We start from the raw sequence: 22,584 nt of genomic DNA, 5'->3' as shown, positions 1-22,584 counted from the left end.
GACATTTTCAGACCAACTAAAAATAATACAATTTACCTTATACATTGACATTGATTAAAGAGACCAATTTTCTTAAAAAATCATACAAGTAATCCAGAAAACGAGCATGACATGGGATGGATTTAAGAAGAAATGGAATTAATCCAGGAATGCAGTGGTGAAGAGACCAGGAGGACAGCTGGGCGGGGATCCCAGAAATCAGTTTGGAAGAGGCAGTAGAGCCCCTGGAAGAAACTCTTCAAAGAGGAAGCACATTCCGTCCAAGAAACTTCATGATGGAAGACCCAAAGGAACGGGGCTCTGTGAGGAAGGCATGTGTTGTCTGCAAGAAGAATGCAACTCAGTTGAAAACCCTGAGAAAACAAATAACCACAGAACACTCACCGTCCACATGCACTGGCCGCATCCCTCCGGCCCTGCTCCAGCCCCTGCCCCTCATTGCTTCCTCTCCACTGGATTTTTTCCACGGCCATAAAAATAGGCTGTTTTCCTCCTATCTCCAAAAAACCCTTCCCACTTGACGTCGCTTTCTCCCGCTTTAGTGCCGTTTCTCTGTTGGCATTTGCGTCAGAACCCCCCAACATGCTGCCTGCGCCTGCCGTGTGCTCTTCCTCCTGGCTCCTCCTGAATCCACTCTTCTGCCCCCTCGCCTAAGCTGGTCACAAGGTCACCAGGGACTCTCCGTTACTAAATGCAGCTGTGCTTCCATGTGCCTCCTCCCAGGCACAACCTCGTCCTCATCCTTGAAACCCCTCCCTCCCTCCTGTAACGCTTGAGGCCCCCACTTCCTGGCGTTCATCCTGCCTTGTGTTTCTTCCTTAGTCTCATTCTGCCCCGACATCACCTGACTCGTAACATGGTGGTAGCACGTGGCCCCGGGCTCGGACTTTCTTGCTGTCCTGTTCTCCCACTTCCTTGGTGATTGAATTAGGCCGAGTTCTCCAGAGAAAGAAAACCAACAGGGTGGGTGGGTGTACAGGCAGCTGATAAATAGACACAGAGATCGAGATAGATGGAAAGAGGCATGTCACAAAAAATTAGCTCACGTGATAATGGAGGCTAAGTCCCACGATCTGCAGCTGTTAAACTGGAGACCCGGGAGAGCCCAGGGTTCAGTTCCAGTCTGAAGGTAGCAGGCTTGAGGCCCCAGAAGAGCTGGTGTTTCCATCTCAGTCCCAGGGCAAGAAAAGACCAATGTCCCAGCTCCACAGAGAGGCAGGAGGAGGTCCCTCTTCTTGACTTTTTTTCTGTTCAGACCATCAACTGCTAGAGCGAGGTCCACCCACACTAGGGAGGGGAATCTGCTGGTTCAGTCCACCATTCCAACGTTCATCTCATCCAAAACACTCTCAGAGACACTTCTGGAAATAACACTCAGTGAAATGTCTGGGCAGCCCACGGCCCAGTCAGGTTAGCATAAAATCAGCCACAGCAACCCACTCCTGTCAACGCGGCACCCACCCACATCTCCTCAAAGCATACTTAATCTCAAAAGGAAGATAATCATAAGGTCATAATTCTGCCTGCCATGATATAACCATCCTGAGTACAACCAGAAACGCACTAGGTCCTTCCCGCAGAAGAAAGCAAAGTCCTTGGGTGATGTTTTTGCTTCTATTTGATAGCCCATGATTTAAATAGTAGAATGTAAAATTAACTTCATACTATGATATAAAGTCAATACACCATATGTTACATAAGGCAATAAGAGAGAAGTTAAATACTTCGGTGATTTCTGGTAATATTAGATTGCAATCCAAATTTCTCAGCATGGCCTTCTCGGCGCTGCACACCGCAAGCCTGGTCACTTGACCTCATTCCTCCTATCGCCACCCCCTCAGGGCCCATTCCAGCTTCAGGAGTCGCCTGACCACCCTGTCCACACAGCAGGCAGCCTCAGAGCTGCTGCTCCCTGAGCCTGAAAGCACTTCCGCTGATGAGCGAACGGCTTGTTCCTTCTCTGTCTTCCTGAAGCCTCTGCACAACTGTCACCTTCCAAGCGCAGCCTTCTCCTCTTCCTGGTTCGGGTGACAGTGCCCTCACCTGCATGTGCCCCATATGCTCTGTGTCCCCAGAACATAAGCTCCAGGGAAGGATGTCCTGTCTGCTCGTCGACCATGACAGACCAGTCCTGACTCAGTTACCACATGTTGGGTGAATACAAGAGAACATAAAGCAGAGCGAAATTTGACCTGACTCTGAGCCGCAGAAAAGGCCTAATGACAGAATAGCCACTTAACCAGCAGAAACGCTTCCCTTTAAGCAGTCCAGTTTGAACATAGTATCAGACTACTTCATTCTGCAGTGAAATAATTTTATAAAAGGATAAAATATAAATGACATTTTTTAGTGTTTAAAATCAGCATGAGGAAAATTTCAGAGTCGCTGCATAGGAAGGAAAGTGGCAGCTACATGCTTAAACAATCTAGAAGGAAGGATCTAACTGGCAGAGCTGCGAGGTGGGGGAAGAACGGAGAGCGCGGGCGCAGGTCGGCTCATTTACTTCTGCTATAACGCGGGGAACCAACAGGCATAGTCCGCAGGTGCGGCCTCGAGCAGAGCCACGACCAGACATGAGAAGTGCTAAGGGGCCGTGACACGCAATGAAAATTGACGAGGGAGATCCAAGTTTAAACTTTCAGGAGTTTAACACTGATATGAAGTGTCCAGATTCTCGGGTGTTTGTTGTGTGAATTTTGTTTAGTTTTTTTTTTTTCAGTGAATGTCTGGCACATTGCAACCCTCAAGCATGTGGTTGTCTTTGTTGTATCGGCATAATCAGTGACTTGTACATTCAGCATTCGAGCAAGTTTTATCAGCCAGCAATACTTTCAGTTAATAAGGTTTTAAAAATCATGTAAGGATTGAAACTTGCTGAATGTAAAAATCGAAACTCGAGTCGCTGCAGCTTTAGTAACTGCTCGCTGTATTAGTTTGCATGCTGGCGCTGCATGTGCCGTGCATATGCTGATTTTACTAAAATAAAAAGTTGAACTGCAGTCTCCTTTGTTGTTGTCAATTGTGGTTTATTTTCAGAGGTCAAAATAAAGTTGTGCTCTTGCCTGAAGGAGTATTTTAAGTTAAACTCCTGAACTTCCACGCACCAGTGGATAGCTGCATAAAGCGGATCCATCTGAAGGCAGAAGGGTTCACGCCCTCAGGGCAACTGAGCCCTGCATGTCAACGGAGCAGGTGCAGCCTGTGAACCCCGCCCTGCAATGCCCTTGTTCTACCCTGTGTCCTTGCAAACACATGCAGTGATGTGCGGACGGCACTGGAGTAGCTCAGATTCCAACAGCGAGGGGCTGGTGGGAAACCCGTGGCCCGTCGGTGCCGTGGAAAGCTACGGGGTTCACAAAGGAAGGAGCAGCGTCTCCAGGTGCTCATAAGGAAAGTTTTCTAAAATCAGCTGCTAAGTGAAAAAGCAAGGTCCGAAACGGTGTCTACATTGTGCCATCTTTAGTGTTAAAAAAAATAAAAAAGGCTGAAAGGGTCGGGCGCGGTGCCTCATGTCTGTAATGGCAGCACTTTGGGAGGCTGAGGCAGGTGGATCACTTGAGGTCGGGAGTTCAAGACCAGTTTGACCAACATGGAGAAACCCCGTTTCTACTAAAAATACAAAATTAACCAGGTGTGGTAGTGCCCACCTGTAATCCCAGCTACTCAGGAGGCTCAGGCGAGAGAGTCAGTTGAACCTGGGAGGCAGAGGTTGCAGTGAACCGAGATCACGTCATTGCATTCCAGCCTAGCAACAAGAGCGAAACTGTCTCAAAAAAAAGGGGGGAGGCTGCAAATAAGAAAGTATATCTATGTTCTTTTGTGTGCATAGACTCCCAAAGGACCCACGTAATCCAAATTCCGCTCCCAGACACGACTGGCTCCGGGATGGAAAGGAGCAGGCGGGTGCATGGGGGAGAAGGAGCTGCTGGAGAGCTCGGAACGATCTTTGGTTTTTAAACCATGTTGACGTATTATCTATGAAAGCAATTAAAAATGAGCGGGCCTGCATGTGAGTGGAATCTATGCCTTATTCTGAATTACGGGCGGCCAGAAGAGCTGAAAGCCAGAAACAGAAGGGGCTGGAGGCAGGCAGCGGAGCCTCGGGAGGACTGGAGAGACGCAGAGCCTTTGCCCGCTGCTGCATGACCTTTGCTCGGGCTGAGACTTTCTGAACCCATGTTTGTGACTATTTTCATAACTTTAAAACATTAGAGTTGATAAAAACAGGGGTATCTGATACGGGATGTTTCCTGTGATGTATAACCCGTTCCCTGTGACCCACAAAACTTCCCTGAAGGATCCGCTGTGCACAAAGGCCCACATCTGGGGTGTCAGAGAGACTTGGAGAAGATGCCAGCACGGCCGCAGGATGAGGAACCACCAACGAGAGCCGCGTGGAGCTGGTGTCAGGCTCAGAGGTGAAGCCAGGGGGCTGCTGGCAGGAAGCAGAGAGTCTCAGAACACCCCGGGCTTCCCCAGGGCTCATGGGGGGTTCGGTCATGGGAACCTAGGGCTCCACGGGCAGATGGCCCAGAGTGGCGTGAAGGTCAGCAGCTTCTCTGAGGTTCCTCGGGAGGTGGAGGGAGTCCTCACTTCATGCCCTGAGAGCTGAGGGCAGTGTGGCAATGAGGTTTGCTCACAGAGTGAATCAGACTGGAATTCAGTGCTACATTTTTGGTTTTATACAATAGAAAAATTGTTCCTTACTTCCTTCAAAGAAAACAAATTTGTGGCTGACTACTTAGCAGAGCGTGTCCCGTCGCCGCCTCGAGGCCGTGTTTGCCCTTGGGAAGGGGGGCGGCCCGTCCCCAGCCCTGCAGGCGTCCGCGCAGCCAGATGGTCACCCACACGTTTCCTCGGGCGTGGTATCCAAACTCCAGACGGGCACGGAGCCTGGTGGCCTCGGGCTCTGCGTGAAAGGGTGGCTGTTCTGAGGCCCGCGAGGCACGGCCAGGTCTCTCTCGAGGCGCTCCTTCACGGCCCTCACCACTGTTCCCTGCACACCCGCAGCTCCACACGGTGGGCAGGAAGGGTCCTGGTTCCAGAAGATCATCTCTCGTGCTGAAACCACCAGGGTCTGGGTGAGCTCTCCTTTTCCAGATCCTTTCCTGAAGCGGGCCCCTGCCCACTGCGGGGAGGCAGTGAGGCCTGTGACCGTGGGAGTCCCAGGGCTGAGGTTGGCCTGTCCGTGGGAGCTGGACATGCATTTTCTCATTCCTAAAGTGGCAATGATGTTATTGACTTCACAGTGATTTTTTTTTTTTTTGGATGAAGTAAAGTTTTGACACAAGGAAAATGCTCAAAGCAGTTGCCGGCACCCAGTGAGCTGCCGGAAACATGATGACAGATGCGCTCACAATGGGTCTGAGCACATGGCCCTGCTTTGGGGCTGGACGAGTGTTCACCCACTTCCACCTGCCTGAAACAGGTCACCTTTCACAGACGAGGGGGTCAAGACGGGCAGGAGCGTGACATCCTCCTCACAAAACGTGCCCATCACAAAGCCATGGGTGACCAAGGCAGTTGGCTCCAGAGAAAGGTGGGAAACGTGACTGAGGACAGAGGACACAGTCTAGGCGGCCCATAGCGGCTGGTCATGGGGTGCAGTGTGGATGAGGAGCACCGCCCACGTCAGCCCCGGTCACCTGGAGAACTCAGCCTGTCTGTAGAAAGTGACCGTGGCCCCCACCTGGCTCAGGGCTGTGAGCCGGGCCCGGCTTGCTCCCCTAAAATGCCATCTCTGTAGACCAAACCTCAAAGCTGGTGTGAAACACGTTATCCACCAGAACTTCCTTTTCAGTTTTTGTTGTAAAATGTAATTACTGTTTTTCCCAATTTCTGCAGAAAACTGCTTTCCTCTGTTCTCGCATGGGAAGGGTGAGATTCATAATCTGTGTAAAGAAGAAACTAGAGAAGTTGTAGTGGAGGGACATTCTTGGCACTCAGCCGAGGACTGTGGCATCTTTACTGGTGACCAGGGACAGCAAGGGGCACCATGGCGCCTGTGCAGGTGACTTGGGACAGTGAAGGACACTGTGGCATCCGTGCAGGTGAATTGGGATAGAGAGGGGCACCGTGGCATCTGTGCAGGTGAATTAGGACAGAGAGGGGCACCGCGGCATCCGTGCAGGTGAATTAGGACAGAGAGGGGCACCGTGGCATCCGTGCAGGTGAATTAGGACAGAGAGGGGCACCGCGGCATCCGTGCAGGTGAATTAGGACAGAGAGGGGCACCGTGGCATCTGTGCAGGTGAATTAGGACAGAGAGGGGCACCGTGGCATCCGTGCAGGTGAATTGGGATGGAGAGGGACACCGTGGCATCCGTGCAGGTGAACTGTGGCATCTGTGCAGGTGAACTGGGATGGAGAGGGGCACCGTGGCATCCATGCAGGTAAACTGGGACAGAGAGGAGCACCGTGGCGTCTGTGCAGGTGAACTGGGACAGAGAGGGGCACCGTGGCATCCGTGCAGGTGAACTGGGATGGAGAGGGGCACCGCGGCATCTGTGCAGGTGAATTGGGACGGAGAGGAGCACCGTGGCGTCCGTGCAGGTGAACTGGGACAGAGAGGGGCACCGTGGCATCTGTGCACATGAAGTAGGACAGAGAGGGGCACCGTGGCATCCGTGCAGGTGAATTGGGATGGAGAGGGGCACCGTGGCATCCGTGCAGGTGAACTGTGGCATCTGTGCAGGTGAACTGGGACGGAGAGGGGCACCGTGGCATCCGTGCAGGTAAACTGGGACAGAGAGGAGCACCGTGGCGTCTGTGCAGGTGAACTGGGACAGAGAGGGGCACCGTGGCATCCGTGCAGGTGAACTGGGACGGAGAGGGGCACCGTGGCGTCCGTGCAGGTGAACTGGGACAGAGAGGGGCACCGTGGCATCCGTGCAGGTGAAGTAGGACAGAGAGGGGCACCGTGGCATCCGTGCAGGTGAATTGGGACGGAGAGGGGCACCATGGCGTCCACTGGGACGGAGAGGGGCACCATGGCGTCCGTGCAGGTGAACTGGGATGGAGAGGGGCACCGCGGCATCTGTGCAGGTGAATTGGGACGGAGAGGAGCACCGTGGCGTCCGTGCAGGTGAACTGGGACAGAGAGGGGCACCGTGGCATCTGTGCAGGTGAAGTAGGACAGAGAGGGGCACCGTGGCATCCGTGCAGGTGAGCTGGGACACATGCCTACAGGAAAAGGGTTTGTTCCCAGCATGCCGGCGGGGCAGGCCAAGGGACCTGTCTGTCCTCCCTGTGACAAAGGTCTTGATTTCCTAGGGTGGTCTGGGTCTCTATTTTAGGTACCGCTCCTGATTGTACCTGAAAGTTTTTTAAATCCAGAAACGATTAATCACTGAATGATTCACCGAGAAGTACTGAACCATAATTACAGAATGAATCATATGCAATTTAATAAAGATTTAACTCAAATATTTATGAGAAACGCTAAAAATAAGGTCATAGCGACTGTGTGGTTCTGACATTTAGACAGGAGGGTGAAGAGAGAAATGTCCCCCTCTGACCTGGGCCAGGTCATCCGTCCTGCCTGGCTCCAAGCTCTGTGCCAGGGAAGAGCTCCGAATCCTCTGTCGGGAAGGAGGATAACTGGCTGCCAGGCTCTGAAAACCCAGCCGGGGAAGAGGCCGGGCTTTGGCTCACATCCTTCCCGGTCTCAGCAGGACCTCCCTGCCCCATGGCGGCCGGTGTCCCTGTCCACCCTCGATCTGACCATTCCAATCGAGTCACCTCCAGATGCCGCTGAGGCCGAGCTGTGGCGTGAGGGTGGCATCCCAGGCAGGCCTCACCAGCACTCCTGGGATTAGCCAGCCCCTTCACGCATCCCGGAGGTGGCCGGGCCTCCAGGTCTTGAACCCGGAAGGATTGTCCACCGCAAGACAGATCCGAGCTCAGCTTCCCCCACCGCAAGCTCAGAACGCTCTCTGCTTTCCGAAAAGTTGGTGGGTGTCATTTCCTCTTCTGTTACCCCATCCTGGTAGGCACATACCTTAAAAAATTCCCTTGACTTGAACAGGCTTTTTGGAGAGAGGAAATGTAGATTTACGTTTAATCCACAATCTTTTTTTTTTTTTTTTTGTCTTTTTGTTTTTTTCCTTTTTGTGGAGAACGAGGTCTCGCTATATTGCCCAGGCGGGTCTCGAACTCCTGGTAATCCACAATCTTGTCCCTCCAGTTTCTTAGGGTTTGTCATGCAGGTTTCTAAGGTCACAGCATCAATTACCCAATTATTACTGCCACGTAACTTACACATTTTGATAAGAAACAAAACATTATTAGGTGAAAGTTTTGGGTTTACATGAAACTACTGACCCTCCCAGAGATGGCAGGCAACCCCAAACATTCCTTTTCTCGTGCACACTGCTTGACTTCCTTTGCATTTCCTGGGCACCCACCACATGTATGCTGCCGTGGCGGGCTCTGCGGGAGCGTGTTCGTGAGCGTGGCGGCCTCTGAGCTAGCGTGTACGTGAGCGTGGCGGGCTCTGCGGAAGTGTGTATATGAGGGCAGTAGCGGGCTCTGCGGGAGCGTGTACGTGCGGCTGGAGGGCTCTGCGGGAGCGTGTACGTGAGGGCGGTGGCGGGCTCTGCGGGAGCGTGTACGTGCGGGTGGCGGGCTCTGCGGGAGCGTGTACGTGAGGGCGGTGGCGGGCTCTGCGGGAGCGTGTACGTGAGGGCGGTGGCGGGCTCTGCGGGAGCGTGTACGTGCGGGTGGCGGGCTCTGCGGGAGCGTGTACGTGAGGGCGGCGGCGGGCTCTGCGGGAGCGTGTACGTGAGAGCGGTGGCGGGTTCTGCGGGAGCGTGTACGTGAGGGCGGTGGCGGGCCCTGCGGGAGCGTGTACGTGCGGGCGGTGGCGGGCCCTGCGGGAGCGTGTACGTGCGGGCGGTGGCGGGCTCTGCGGGAGCGTGTACGTGAGGGCGGTGGCGGGCTCTGCGGGAGCGTGTACGTGAGGGCGGTGGCGGGCTCTCCGGGAGCGTGTACGTGCGGGTGGCGGGCTCTGCGGGAGCGTGTACGTGAGGGCGGCGGCGGGCTCTGCGGGAGCGTGTACGTGAGGGCGGTGGCGGGCTCTGCGGGAGCGTGTACGTGAGGGCGGTGGCGGGCTCTGCGGGAGCGTGTACGTGAGGGCGGTGGCGGGCTCTGCGGGAGCGTGTACGTGCGGGTGGCGGCGGGCTCTGCGGGAGCATGTACGTGCGGGTGGCGGGCTCTGCGGGAGCGTGTACGCGGGCATGGGGGTGTCTGCGGGAGAGACTCCAGAGCAGACACTACCAAGTTTCTGCCTTAGGTAGATGATGACTTTAGCCAGGAAAACAGACTGGAAATGCAAGAAACAATGCGAAAAAGATGGCGTCACAGCGTGGCCCTGAGCGCAGATGGGTGCGGTGCGGAGCAGCGCTTGGAGCTGGATTGCTCCCCAGGGAGGCCTCCGTCCGGCTGCGGAGGCCTGAGCCGGGTCTGGAAGGAGAACTGGGCTCCGCTCGTCCAGCAGGAGGGAGGACGTTCTCCTCGGGCAGATAAAGAGAGGCAAGCTGCCAGGTTTTCAGCCTGGAAACTGTTCTTTTTAACATTTTTAATTGTGGTTAAAAAACATACAATAGGAAATTTCCCGCCTTAACCATCTGTAAGCGTCCAGGTCAGCAGTGTTAAGCCTGTTTACAGCATTGTGAATGTTTTCCTTTCCTTAACAAACCTTACAAGACGTTTCTAGGGAGGAGATGCTACGGCAGCTTTTTCTTTTTCTTTCTTTTTTAAAAAAACTTTGTTAATCGTGATCTTAGACCGAGAAAGCCCAAGCCTGTGTCCTGGCCCCAGTCTGGCAGGGATCAGCTGTGCCAGGCAGGTGAAGCCATGCTCCCATCTCTGTCGGTCCCACCCGCGAGGGGTCCACACACACCTCCTCTTTCAGAAACACCGCGGGTGAAGTCACCCTGGAAACCACCGACCCTCCATCCGTCGGGATCTCAGGGTACAAACGCCTTCCCTTCTTCAGGTGGCTCCTCCTCCCTAACCCGCAGCTGGCTCCTTCCAGGCCGTCTTTATGTGCAGGTCGGGGGAAGGAAAGAGATGGATGAATTCTTTACCACCCTGCAGAAGTTTTCTGAGAACTAACTTCCCGGGGTCAGAAACGCCCAGCCTCCCGTCTGTGTGCCTGAACGGCCACTGAAGATGCTCCTGGAGAAAGTCTGCCTAACTTGACTCTGAAAATGAAGTCCTTTAAAATGTCCCGTGCTTATTTTTGCTGGCACTGAACACCTGTGAGGCATTTTTACCTTTGTAAAATCCAATGGACATATGGTCCTGAAGATGCATCATCAGTGTGTGAGGGACAAATGATGAATCTGTAGCCCTTTGGTGGTTATAGAGAAAGACCACGTCCACAAATAAACCAGGCCAGAATTATGAATAGCCCAGACATTCTTCAGAAGCATATGAAATCTAAATAATTTGGCTGTACCCTTAAAAATTCCATTGCAGAGCAGAGACAATTTTTTAAACACCCTCTCCCATGACTCAAAAATAAAACACAGTTTTGTTCAGTGTTAAACAGTCAAACAAAATCACCTTTTTGGGACCAAAGAAAAAACACCGGAACAACCCAAGACTAAATAATTTCTGCCAAAAAGTTTTCAGAATTATGAGTCACTGAATATAGGATTATAATGAGAGTCTGAGGAAACTTAAGCGAAGCACAGTATTCTGTTTTGTATGTGGGAAGTCACACACAGAGACAATAGAGATACTATGGACGTGCTGTGTGGGGCTGTGTTTATCTTGGCACGTCCACATTGTACTCCTGGTGCTGCCAGTTCACGTCTGTTTCTTAAAGACCCGGCTCAAAATTCAGCTCCTTCAAAAGCCTCCCCTGATTAGTCAACCTCGCCCAAATCTATTCATCCCCCTACACACCCTAAGTGACACGTTTCTTTCTTTTTCTTACTGTATCACTTGCAGTTGCTGATACATTGTCATGTAAACATTTTCTTGTTTGTTCACAAGAAGTTGGAACTTTAATCATTCTCTGGCTTCTCTTCAATTTCTCCATGCCTTTCCCACCACGACCTGACTCTGCTCTGCCTACAGCGAGTACTTAACAGAGACACATGGCAACATGGAGATAGGGGTCACCCCACAACCATCGGAGGCTCTGATCTTTCTATTAAGAAGTAAGTTTGCATCTGCCCTGCACTGCTGTGCTCTGAATATCAGAAATGCGGGGGGCGGTGTCCGACGCTTCCAGCGATGCAAGAACAAGTCATAGCAGCAGAACCTCTGCAGTCGGAGAAGGCATCAGCCTTGTCCAGAACATTCCTCTCCTGAGCCAACGGGATGGTGTGGTGGAAACCAGGATTGCTTCTCCCTTGGGGAGGAAGGGGGACAAGGGTGGAGGGCTGGGAGGTGCCGGGTGACCACTCAGAGTAAGGTCTCATGGTGAGGGTGCTGGTCCCCAAGCAAAGGTCAGGGTGCTCCCTCTTCAGAGCGTGGGACTTTAAAAGCCCAAAGCAGAACTTAGATCCAAGGTGAGAGCCCCAGCTCGGGCTTCCTGCCTTGACGTCTCGCCTCTCCCTTTGGATGGGGTGGGGTACACGTGGTCTGTGCTCAGAAAGGGTTAAGTCTCGCCCCTCCGGGCTCGGGATCCGTCAGCATTGGAACCAAAGCAGGGAGAGTGCTACTCTGGAGATGACCAGACCCTGGTGCCCCGAGAGAGACGGCCACACACTCCCCAGTGGGACGACATGTGGTCGGTCGCCAGGGACTGAAAGGAATCGGCCTTTACTGGGCAGTGACCATGCCCTGGCCCTGGGCAGGGATCACATCTCAGCCCCAGGTCAGCGCTTCAAGACAGGCCTGATGGTCTCTGTTTTATGGAGGAGGAAAATGGAGTCTGTGAGCCTGGTTCTAACCCAGTTGCACACAGGCATCCACGTCTGCATGAAATGTGTCTGGCTCCACGCTGCCCTGCCAAGTGGCGTCAGAGAGACGGGACCCACGACTGGAGGCTGAAACCCCGAGCACACTTCCTGTCCCAGCTCCACACCTGCACACCGTGCCACAGACACCAGAGGACAGAGGATGGGGCGTAGAGCCAGCGGACCCAGCTCTGAGACGCCGGGGTTTGCATGCGCTTGGCAGGCCTCTCAGAACACACAGCCCGCACGCCTGCCCACCTGCCCAGTCACAGCCCCCAAACTGACAGAGCACCCCCAGACACCCTGCTCACACCCTGGACCCGTTCCTGGACCTCCTGGATGTTCCTGGCAGACCCGCAGATGGCAATGCCACACGCATCCTGCTCTGGAATTCCATTACGAGCTGCCAGTGAAGACCAAGTACACCTTTATAATAAAAATACCACTCTCTGTTGGCACACAGTTGGCACACACACTCTTCATTAGATATTTATCAGATGTTTAAATCAACACATGATCTACTGCCAGGCTTCCTGATAGCTGGAGGAGAGCGAGGCCATCAGGGGTAGAGCCTGGGAGTGCTCCATCCAAGCTTGTATCTTGCGGACGGCGGCTCACCTGGGCTTACCGGTGGGCCCACGCACCGTGGCACCTGCGGCGCTTGTGCAGAGCCTCTGCAGCCGCCACGAAGTCACACAGCCCCTGGCAGGTCCGCAGTGGACCAACACAGAGATGCTGTGCCTGAGATTCGGAAGGACGGGACGACGGTGCTTTCCTGCATGTGTAAGAGGAAGTCAAGGGCTCTGGTGCTGAATAACCCCACAGAGGTAAAAATTAGGGGCTGAAGTGAGCGGAGTATATTAAAATGTAGTTTTCCTGTTTCAGCTGGTTTCTCCAACGGCCTCCATCACCCCATCCATCTATCTGTAGACAAGAGAGGTGTTACTCAATGCCCAGAAGTAATTTCACGTTTACTTTTGAAGGGTGCCATGAAAACAGAGATGCCGAGTGTTGCCAAAGACTGGGGCCCGTTTGCCCTGAAGCCCGCACGGGAACTCAGCCTCTCAGCGCCTGGCCCGGCTCAGTGTGGGCCTCGGGCATTCCCGGTGTTCCAGGGACTGTGGAGCCGCTGGGAAGGAAGCCCTTTGTTGCCATCATCTTGGATTTACTGAAGAAAGCCTCGTGTCACTCACAAGCTCTAGCTGTTGCTGGCTGCACTGAGTGTTGAAGAGACACAGGCAGGGGTGCCCCGGGGCAGCCAGGGGCCTTGTGGCCTAGTCTTCCCCGTGCAGAAACAAAGGAGAGCATCAGATCCCTCTAAAACCCCAGTGCACACACCCAGGCCGCCGCAGTGTAGACAGCTGGCCTGTGCTGGCCCGTGGCCAGGCCTGTGGCTTGCTCCGGCCACCAGGCTCAGCTGTGTGGACGCAGCAAGCCCTTAAGTGTAAGTTGGCTTGCTCTCATGAATCCTGTCTTTCTCATCCTAAATGCCCATCAATTTTGCAAAGCAAACTTAATTTAAGACCTGTCAAAAGCTGTGCACGTCCCAGGTGGGCTGAAGAAGAGGCAAAATTGGTGTAAAAGGAGCCAAGAATTTTCGTTTGTTGATGAAAGGTAAAATTACGCATCTGGCACGTGCTGCCTGGCTGGCCGAGAGTGAAGAAATGTTTTCTTCTGGGCTTTTTCTAAATGGATTTGCTATGCTAGGCTGAAACAGAAATGCTATTCACATCTGCTGGAGCAGACCTTATTTCCACTCTCTGGACATGCTCCGAAGCGCGGCCTGAAGTAGATCAAGTCCCCAGGGAGCCCAAGCCTGATTCCAAGGAGATTGCCAATGTCTTAGGAGAGAGTAAACATCTTCTGAAGCCTGTTGTTGTCCAAAGCCAAAAAATGCACTTGTGCCTCCTGAGGGCGAAGAGGAAGAGAGGGGGAGGGGAGAAGGGAGCAGAGACGATTCACGGGCAGGAGGGAAGCTGGGGGAGGCCCGGCCCCCTGGGTGAGGCGAAGATCTCCGCCAGAGGCTGGTTTCAAACGGAAGGCGGCAACTTCGTTTTCAAAACAGGCACCGCTTCTGGCTTCTGAGAGCTCCACTTCTACCCTAGTTAGAGGAGGATGGGGCTCCTCGGGGTCGTAGCCGAGGCTCGCCAGCCTGTGTGGATGAATCCGCTCACAGGTCTCATGTGTGTGCTGCTCCCTCCCCGGCCTGATGTCCAGCCCTGCCCTTGCACTCTAGTCTCACACCCGACTGCTCACCCGGCATCTCAAATGACAGTTGCCCAAACCTCATTCCAGCTTCTCCTTCTAGCTGTGTTTCATTTCCATTTTGTCTCAGTAAAGGACATCCCCACCCACGCAGCCACCCACGCCAGGACGCCGTGTGCCGCGCTCATTTCTCCTTTACACACGCCTGCTTAATTAGATCCTCGGGGAGCCTTGCCGGCGGCACCTTGGAGTCTCTCTCTCAGGTGCGTCCGCTTGCCTTTCTTTCTCCCCTCCTGGGTCTCCACCCACGCCATCCTGCCTGGAAGACAGATGCACCTCCCTGGTTGACTCCTGCCTGGAACCCCCCAAGGATCCAGCACCCAGAGTGAGCTTGTAACTCAGAGCAGAGCTGAGGGTGGCCACACTGCACAGAGCCGGCGCGCACCCTCCCAGCACAGAGCCGGCGCGCACCCTCCCAGCACAGAGCCGGCGCGGACCCTCCCAGCACAGAGCCGGCGCGCACCCTCCCAGCACAGAGCTCGCGCGCACCCTCCCTGCACAGAGCCGGCGCGCACCCTCCCAGCACAGAGCTCGCGCGCACCCTCCCTGCACAGGCTCCTCAGGCAAGGCCTGGTTGTTCTCCCCACTCCCCCGTCCCACTGCCCTCCTCCAGCCTGTCACGCTCAGCCGTGCTGGCGGTGGGTGAGCATAAATCTTGAGCAGTGGCTTTCTGGGGAAAAAAGGCCTGAGGTTTGTAGCATTCACAAATTCCTGTACTCATGTTCCCCTCGTGACTGATTTCAGGCTAACCAGTGGCTCACAGAATTCCTGCAAATGTAACTGTCGGCTCTGGAAGCCCGGGTGACTGCTTTGGCATCTCGTCACTGACTGGGAGGAGGGTGGAGGAGATCGTCAACAGGGTGGGCGCAAAGGAGCCCCCCAGGCAAGCGCTGCAAAGGCAGATTCAGGGCCTTTGTCTCTTAAGGCGTATGCAACATTGATAATCGAAAGAAAAAATTGAACAAGATTTGCCTGGGTAAAAATCATACGGCATACGAGAAAGAAGTGAATTTTGCACCGTTTTTAGCTCCGTTTTCTCTCCTTTACAGCAGACTCCCAACTGAGAGGGGCAGAAGTGGGGTGGGGGCGGGGGTGGTGTCCCTCTACCATCAGATGAGGGCCATCGTCTTTTGTACAGCAGAACACGTTTCTCGTATGACCCTTGGGAAAGGAACCTAGGAACAGTGTATTCTAACAAGTCCCCGTGGACACAGGGACGTGGTTGTTGTGTAGGCTGGTGGGGCCCTGCACCCTCAGTCCTAGAGCACAGGGCTGTGGAAAGGAGAGGGGGAAGGCTGACACATCAAGGACCGGAATGAGACAGGCCTGGGGCCAAGTCCTGAGACTCTCCTTCCTGTGCTGCCCCAGGGCTCCAGCGCCCAGCCTCTCCCCTTCCCCGCCTCCTCCCCGGCTCTGCCAGGCTTTAGGACCACGGCCTCTCTTATAAGGGACTGCCCAGCCTTCTGTTGCACCTGTTCAGGAAGCACCGTGGGGGCTGGCCCCTCTCCGTGTGGCCTCATGGGCATCCAACCACCCCTCTGTGTACAAAACAGGGAATTAGAGGTGGAAGGCGGGGTTGCCATTCCTAGCAGGGGCTCAGTGGCTTCGGCATTATGAAGCCAGTGCATATATAGCACGTGTTTGTGACACTATTACAATAGTCAGATCTGTTCACAGACAGCTCACATATGCTTCTCTGCCTGGAATGTCCTCCCCACCTTGTACTCCCGGAAACTTCTGCCCATCCTTAATCCGAAGCTCCAGTGTCAGCTAGAGGGGTTACCCTTTACCCTGCCCCCCGACGGGCGTCCAGTACCCTTCTCTCTGCACTGTATTCAGATTCCCAATTTGCCTGCTTTTCAGCCCTATACTTTAAGACTGAGAGGAAGCAGGGCCTGTCAGTCTACACCATTACCCAGTCCCAGTGTCTGGGACTTGTCAGAAAGTACACCATTCCAGGGATCCCTTTCCCAAAGGGAAAGTGCCGCGTGAGAGGATGAGCAGACCTGAGCAGACATGCACGCTGACGTTGCATACGCCTGAAGAGACAGAGGCCCTGAATCCGCCTTTGCAGCGCTTGCCTGGGGGGCCCCTTTGCACCCACCCTGTTGATGATCTCGTCCACCCTCCTCCAGGGGAAACGTCAGTAAAGAGATGCCAAAGCAGCCGTCCGGCTTCCAGGAGCCGACAGTTACGTTTGCAGGAATTTTGTGAGCCAGTGGTTAAGCTTGAAATCAGTCATGAGGGAGCATGAGTCCAGGAATTGTGATTTTTAGTAGAGCTGAGGTCTCTCCATGTTGTCCAGGCTAGTCTCCAACTCCTGAGCGCAAGCAATCCTCCCATCTCAGCCTCCCAAAGTCGCTGCAGTGCTCCAGCTGGAGACGCTCCATCCGGAGACGCTCCATCTGGGAATTCTCCGAACCCTGGAGGCTGAGACTTTGTATCTCCCCTTAGTGATTCATTCCTACTTCATTAATTCTACAAATAGATTTTGAGTGTCCACGGCATTGTCCCAGCTGCTGGGGACACACAGCGGGTCACACTGAGGGACCCCTTGCACATGGGGCTGACATTGTGGCTTGCCAGCCATTTACTTTATGTGCCAGCTCCCCACCCATACTTCCCCATAGTGGCTCAGTGTTTCTTGCAGAGTCTACCTGAAAGTCCCTTTGTCCTGAATGAAGACGCCTCGCCCTGCCCAGGTGCACTGACTCACAGCCATCTGCGCGATGCCTCCCAGGGGCTAAGGCTTTCACCAGTATCCACGTGGGCCTCGTACACAGCAGGAGTTATGGGCCACCTATCTAAGGATTCAGAGAAACGGGAAAAATACCAATGAAAAGATACGTTTTTTTCTTTTTTCCAGTTTTATGAAAGTATAATTGACAAATAGAAATTATATATATTTAAGGCATACAACATGATGTTTTGATATGTGTATAAACTGTGAAATGAATGCTGCAATCAAGCTAATGAAAACGCCCATCATGTCACATAATTACCTTTCTGTGTGTGTTGAGCACATCTGAGATCTGCTCTGCTAGCGAATTTCAACTATATAATACACTGCCATTAACTACAGGAATCACGTTGTGCATTAGATTCAGAATTGTTCAGCCTCCATTTACAAAGTCCTCCCCAACCCTCCAGCACCCTGGCCAGCCCCTGGTAGCCACCATCCCATTCTCTTCCTCAGTGAATTTGACTCTTTCTGATTCCACATACACATGAGATCATGCACTGTTTGTCTTTCTGTGACTGGCTTATTTCCCTTAGCATCATAGCCTCTAGTTCCATCCATATTGTCACAAATGACAGAATTTCTTTCTTTTTAACAGCTGTGTAATATTCTATTGTGTATACACACAATATTTTCTTTATCCATTTATCTGTGGAAACTTAGGTTGCTTCTATATCTTGACTTGTGAATAATGTTGCATCAGTATTAGAGTGCAGGTATTTCTTCAAGACACTGATTTCTTTGCCTTTGAATATATCCTCAGAAGTAGGATTGCTGGATCATATAGTCGTTATATTTTTAATTGTTTGAGGTGCCTCCATGCTCTCTCCATGACGGCTGTACTAGTTTACACCCCACCAATAGTGTGCTGAGTTCTCTCTTCTCCACACCTCCTCAGTGCATATCGTTTTGATCATGACCATCCTAACAGGTGTGGGGCAATAGTTTGGTGTGGTTTTGACATCTGTTTCCCAGATGATTAATGATGTTGAGCGTTATTTTCAAATTTCAGCAATAGCCTGTTGGCTATTTGTATGTCTTCTTCTGAGAACTATCTGTTCAAGTCCATAGCCCATTTTTAAACTGAGTTATTTGTTTCCTTCCTATAGTTTAAGTTCCTTATGTATTTTGGATATTAGCCCCTTATCAGGTTAATTAGGTATTGTTTGCAGATACTCTCTCCCATTCCATGGGCTGCCTCTTCACTCTGTAGACTGTGTTTTGGAGTCATATCTAAAAACTAATTGCCAAGACCTACACCAGGAAGCTTTTCCTTACGTTTTCTGCTAGTAGTTTTACAGTTTCAGGTCTTACATTTAAATATTCAATCTATTTTGAGTTGATTTTTGTATATGATGTGATATGAATTCAATTTTATTCTTCTGGATGTGGATATCCAGTTTTTCCAACACCATTTATTTGAAGAGACTCTCCTTTCCCCACTGTGTGTTCTTGGCACCTTTGTTGAAGTTCAGTTTTGGGCTCTCTATTATATTCCATTGGTTTGTGTCTGGAAGTATAATTGATACTTTACGAAAGTATAATTGACAAATGGAAATTTGTCAAATTCAGTTTATGCCAATATCATACTGTTTTGATTATGAAAGCTTTGTGGTATATTTTAAAATCAGGAAATGTGATGCCTCTAGCTTTATTCATTTTTCTCAAGATTGCTTTGGCTCTTTGAAGTTTTTTATGATTCCATATGAGTTTTAGGATTTTTTTCCTATTTCTTTGAAAAATGTCATTGGAATTTTAATAAAGATTGTCTTGAATCTATAGATCACTCTAGATAGTATTGGCTTTTAAACAATATTAATTATTACAATGCATAAAAATTTTACATCTTTCCATTTATTATTATATTCAATTTATTTTATGAATATTTTATAGTTTCCAGTATATAGGGAAAGATACATTTTTCTTAAAAATTTTTTGTTTGAGAATTGGTGATGGTATCATGACTGTATTTGAGAATCATGAAGCTTTTCTTTTTTTCTGAGGCAAGGTTTCACTCTGTCACCCAGGCTGGAGTGCAGTGGTGCATTCCTGGCTCACTGCAATCTCTGCCCACCCACTCCCCAACTGCAGGCTTAAGCAATCCTCCCACCTCAGCCTCCTGAGAAGCTGGAACTATGGGCATGCACCACCATGCCCAGCTAATTTTTTGAATTTTTAGTAGAGATGGGGTCTTGCCACATTGCCCAGGTTGGTCTCAAAATCCTGAGCTCAAGCAATCTGCCCGCTTTGGACTCCCAAAGTGCTGGGATTACAGCTGTGAGCCATTGTGCCCAGCCTGTGAAGCTTTTAAGAAAGGCAAATGACTATGTCATACAAAAGGGTTGAGAGATACCCAAAAAAAAGAAATGAGCTTATTAAACAATCAAGTTGAATAAAGAAGTCTTCAGTCTACAATGAAACATTTGAGCAGATCACTAATTTCTACATTACAATTTGATATAAAATTTTATTACAGCTAATATAATTGTGATATAATTACTATAGTTAAGATAAAATCAATTTATTTTTATTTTAAAATAAGTAGTATGTGAACATAGTATAAACATTAAAGAGACACATTGGGTAAGTAGTGAAAGTCTCTTATTCCGCGGACTGTGCTTTTTGTGTTAAGTCTAAGACTCTTTGCTTATCCTTATGTTTTCATCTACGAAGGCTTCCATAACAACATACTACAGCCCGGGCAGCTTAAACAGCAGAAATTAATTTCCCACAGTTCTGGAGGCTGGAAGTCCAAGACCAAAGTGCCGGCAGGGTTGGTTTCTGGTAAAGTGTCTCTTTCAGGCTCATGGATAGCTGCATCATCAATGTCCTCACGTGGCCTTTCCTCTGTGTGTATTATGGAAGGAGAGAGTGCCCTGGTGTCTCTTCCTCTTCTTATAAAGACACCAATCCTATCAGATCAGGGCCCCACGCTTATGATCACGTTTAACTTTATCCTATCTCCTGTCTCCAAATACAATTACATTGGAGGTTAGGTCTTCAACATTTGAATTTAAAGGACAGGGTGCACAATTCAGTTCATAATATCCTAATTCTAAAAGATATTTGTTTTTTTCTAAAAGTTCTATAGTTTTATGTTTTAGATTTAACCCATTTATACCCAAGGTCGCAATTCTTTGAATTTTTGCAGTCAGACCTTGGCGATGACCTTGAGCAGTAGGATATAAATAACTCCCACCTGCTTAGTGTTCCAGTAATGGAACACTAGGCATAATGGGACTAAGTCCATGATTCTTAAAAAGATTCGTTAATTTTTTGAAAAAGGTGTAAAGTTAGGTTGAGGTTCTACTTTTACATTTATTTTTGCCTATACTTGTCCAATTTATCTAGCAGCCATTCCTCCATTGAATTGTTTTTTCATCTTGCTCAAAAATCAGTTGGACATATTTTAATTGATCTACTTCTATGTTATCTATTCTGTTCCATTGATGTATGTATGTATTTCTCCAGCAATACCATGCTGTATATTGATTACTGTAACTATTGAGTAAGGCTTAGCATCACACAGAATTTGTTCTTGAAATTGTTTTAGTAATTCTTGGTCTCTTGCCTTTCCATATACTTTCAGTTGCTGTGCTTTTCCTATAGTTTTAGTTGCCAATATTATTTCTGTATAGTTTTAGAATAAGTTTATCTATGTCTACAAAAATTATTGGTGAAAGTTTGATAGGAATTGCATTAGATCTATCACCCAAATTGAGAAGAATGACATCGTTACTGTGTTAGGTCTTCTGATCCATGGACATGGTATGCATCTTCACAGACCTTACTTAGGTCTTCCTTGATTTATTTCATCAGCATTTTTAATTTAAGAATACATATTCTGTACACATTTTGCTAGTTTTTGTTACATTTTATTTCTTTGAAGTCATTATAAATTGTATTGTGCTTTAAATTTTAGTTTCCACATGTCTGTCACTAATATTTAGAACTATGATTGATTTTTGCAGATATATCTTGTATGCTAAACTCACTTATTAGTTCCACAGGATTTTGTTTTGTTTTTTAGATCTCTGGGGATTTTCTACACCAACAATCATATTATCTGCAAAATGATGCAATTTCACTTCTTTCTTTTCATTCTGTATATCTTGTTTTGTTTTTGTTTTATGTCTTATTATTGTGACTGAAACTCTTAAAGTTATGTTGAATAAGAGTGATGGGAGCAGTTATTTTGTTTTATTTCTAATCAAGTTGAAAAAGTTTTCTTCTATTCATAGTTTACTGAGAATGTTTACCATGGATGAGTATCTTTTTATTACTATTTTTCAGCCACTTTTATCACCTGTTAGTTTGTTAAGAGGTGACTGATAAGAGTAAAGCAGGTCCACTTTAGGCACGTGTACTAGACAAAACAGCACTATTTTTGTTTTGATCTTCCACTTTTAAGATTACAAAATACTGAATTTAACAACTGAAAGGACATGAAAAATGTCCTTTCAAGTTAGAATGTAGACAAGAAATTAAAGCCAGAAACTCAAAGCCTGGAGGGAAATTTAAATTATAAGCAAATATTAAAGTATAAGCATATATGTACAGTTAAAACTATAATAAAATGAAGATGTATGTAACCAACGGCCAGAGGAAGAACATTCCAGCACTCTAGAAAGCCACCTTCCTGTTGCTGCATTTTCCCTCTCCCTTAGAGACAGACGTTATTCAGATGTGTCTGGCTAGTACTGCCTTGCTTTTCTTTATATATGTCCCTATACAGTGCAGCTTGGTTTCATGACCTTAGTTTTTATACACTTCAGGCAATATATAATGCTGCATAGATTTACTGTTCTTTTACTATCATCAGTCCTACCTATGAGTTATAATATAAGGCAGGAGGAATTAACTGAAAGCAGGCGCTGTCATTAACAACAAGCTACCTCAGTCTTGAATTCTGATCTGGTCAGTCTTTCATTAAAGTGGACATGCCAAGGTCACCAGTAGTGATGCTACCTTGAGAAAATCTTTTAAATTTCTTTGTCCTCCCTTCTTGAAGCTATTAAAGAGGAGGGCATATCAAAAGAAGGAAAAAGAAAAGCGTGCAGATAATTTATGAACCGAGCTGGCCTTTCCAACTTATATTGACTCTAATTTCTTCTCTGCTTATTCTTTCCTTTGAAGGCAGAATCTCCCTTGCCGCAAAGACCTAGGGTGCTGCCAAAAACCTGGTGGTGGTTTAATAAGTGTTTTGATGCTGCTGTGATAAAACTCTGTACTGTTAGAGAACTCTTCCTGAAGAGCCACGTTCGGGACACTCCAGTTCTAAAGTTTTACCATTGATATTACTCCCTGGCTCGAGAACACGTAGTGACTGTGATGGTTTAATGTATGTGTCCAGTTGGCTGGGCCGTGATACCCAGTGTTTGATCACTCTCAGGCTAGATGTTGCTGTAAGGGCATTTTTTAGATGAGATAAACACTTAAGTCAGTAGACTCTGAGGAAAGCAGATGGGCTTCTGCAGTGGCTGAACCTCATCCAGTCCGCTGAAGACCCTGAGAGAAGAAAGGAATCTGCCTCCAGAGGGACTTGGAACTCATGACTGCACCCTTCACTTTCCCCGGGTCTGTGGCCTTCCGGCTTGCCCTGAGATTTTAGACTTGCCAGCCTCCACTATGGCATGAGCTAGTTCCTGGATAGCATTCTCCCTC

This window comes from Aotus nancymaae, unplaced genomic scaffold, assembly GCF_030222135.1.
Source record: "Aotus nancymaae isolate 86718 unplaced genomic scaffold, 86718_ANA_hifiasm-v0.15.2.pri h1tg000040l, whole genome shotgun sequence".
Taxonomy (NCBI): domain Eukaryota; kingdom Metazoa; phylum Chordata; class Mammalia; order Primates; family Aotidae; genus Aotus; species Aotus nancymaae.
This window is presented reverse-complemented; position numbering follows the sequence as displayed.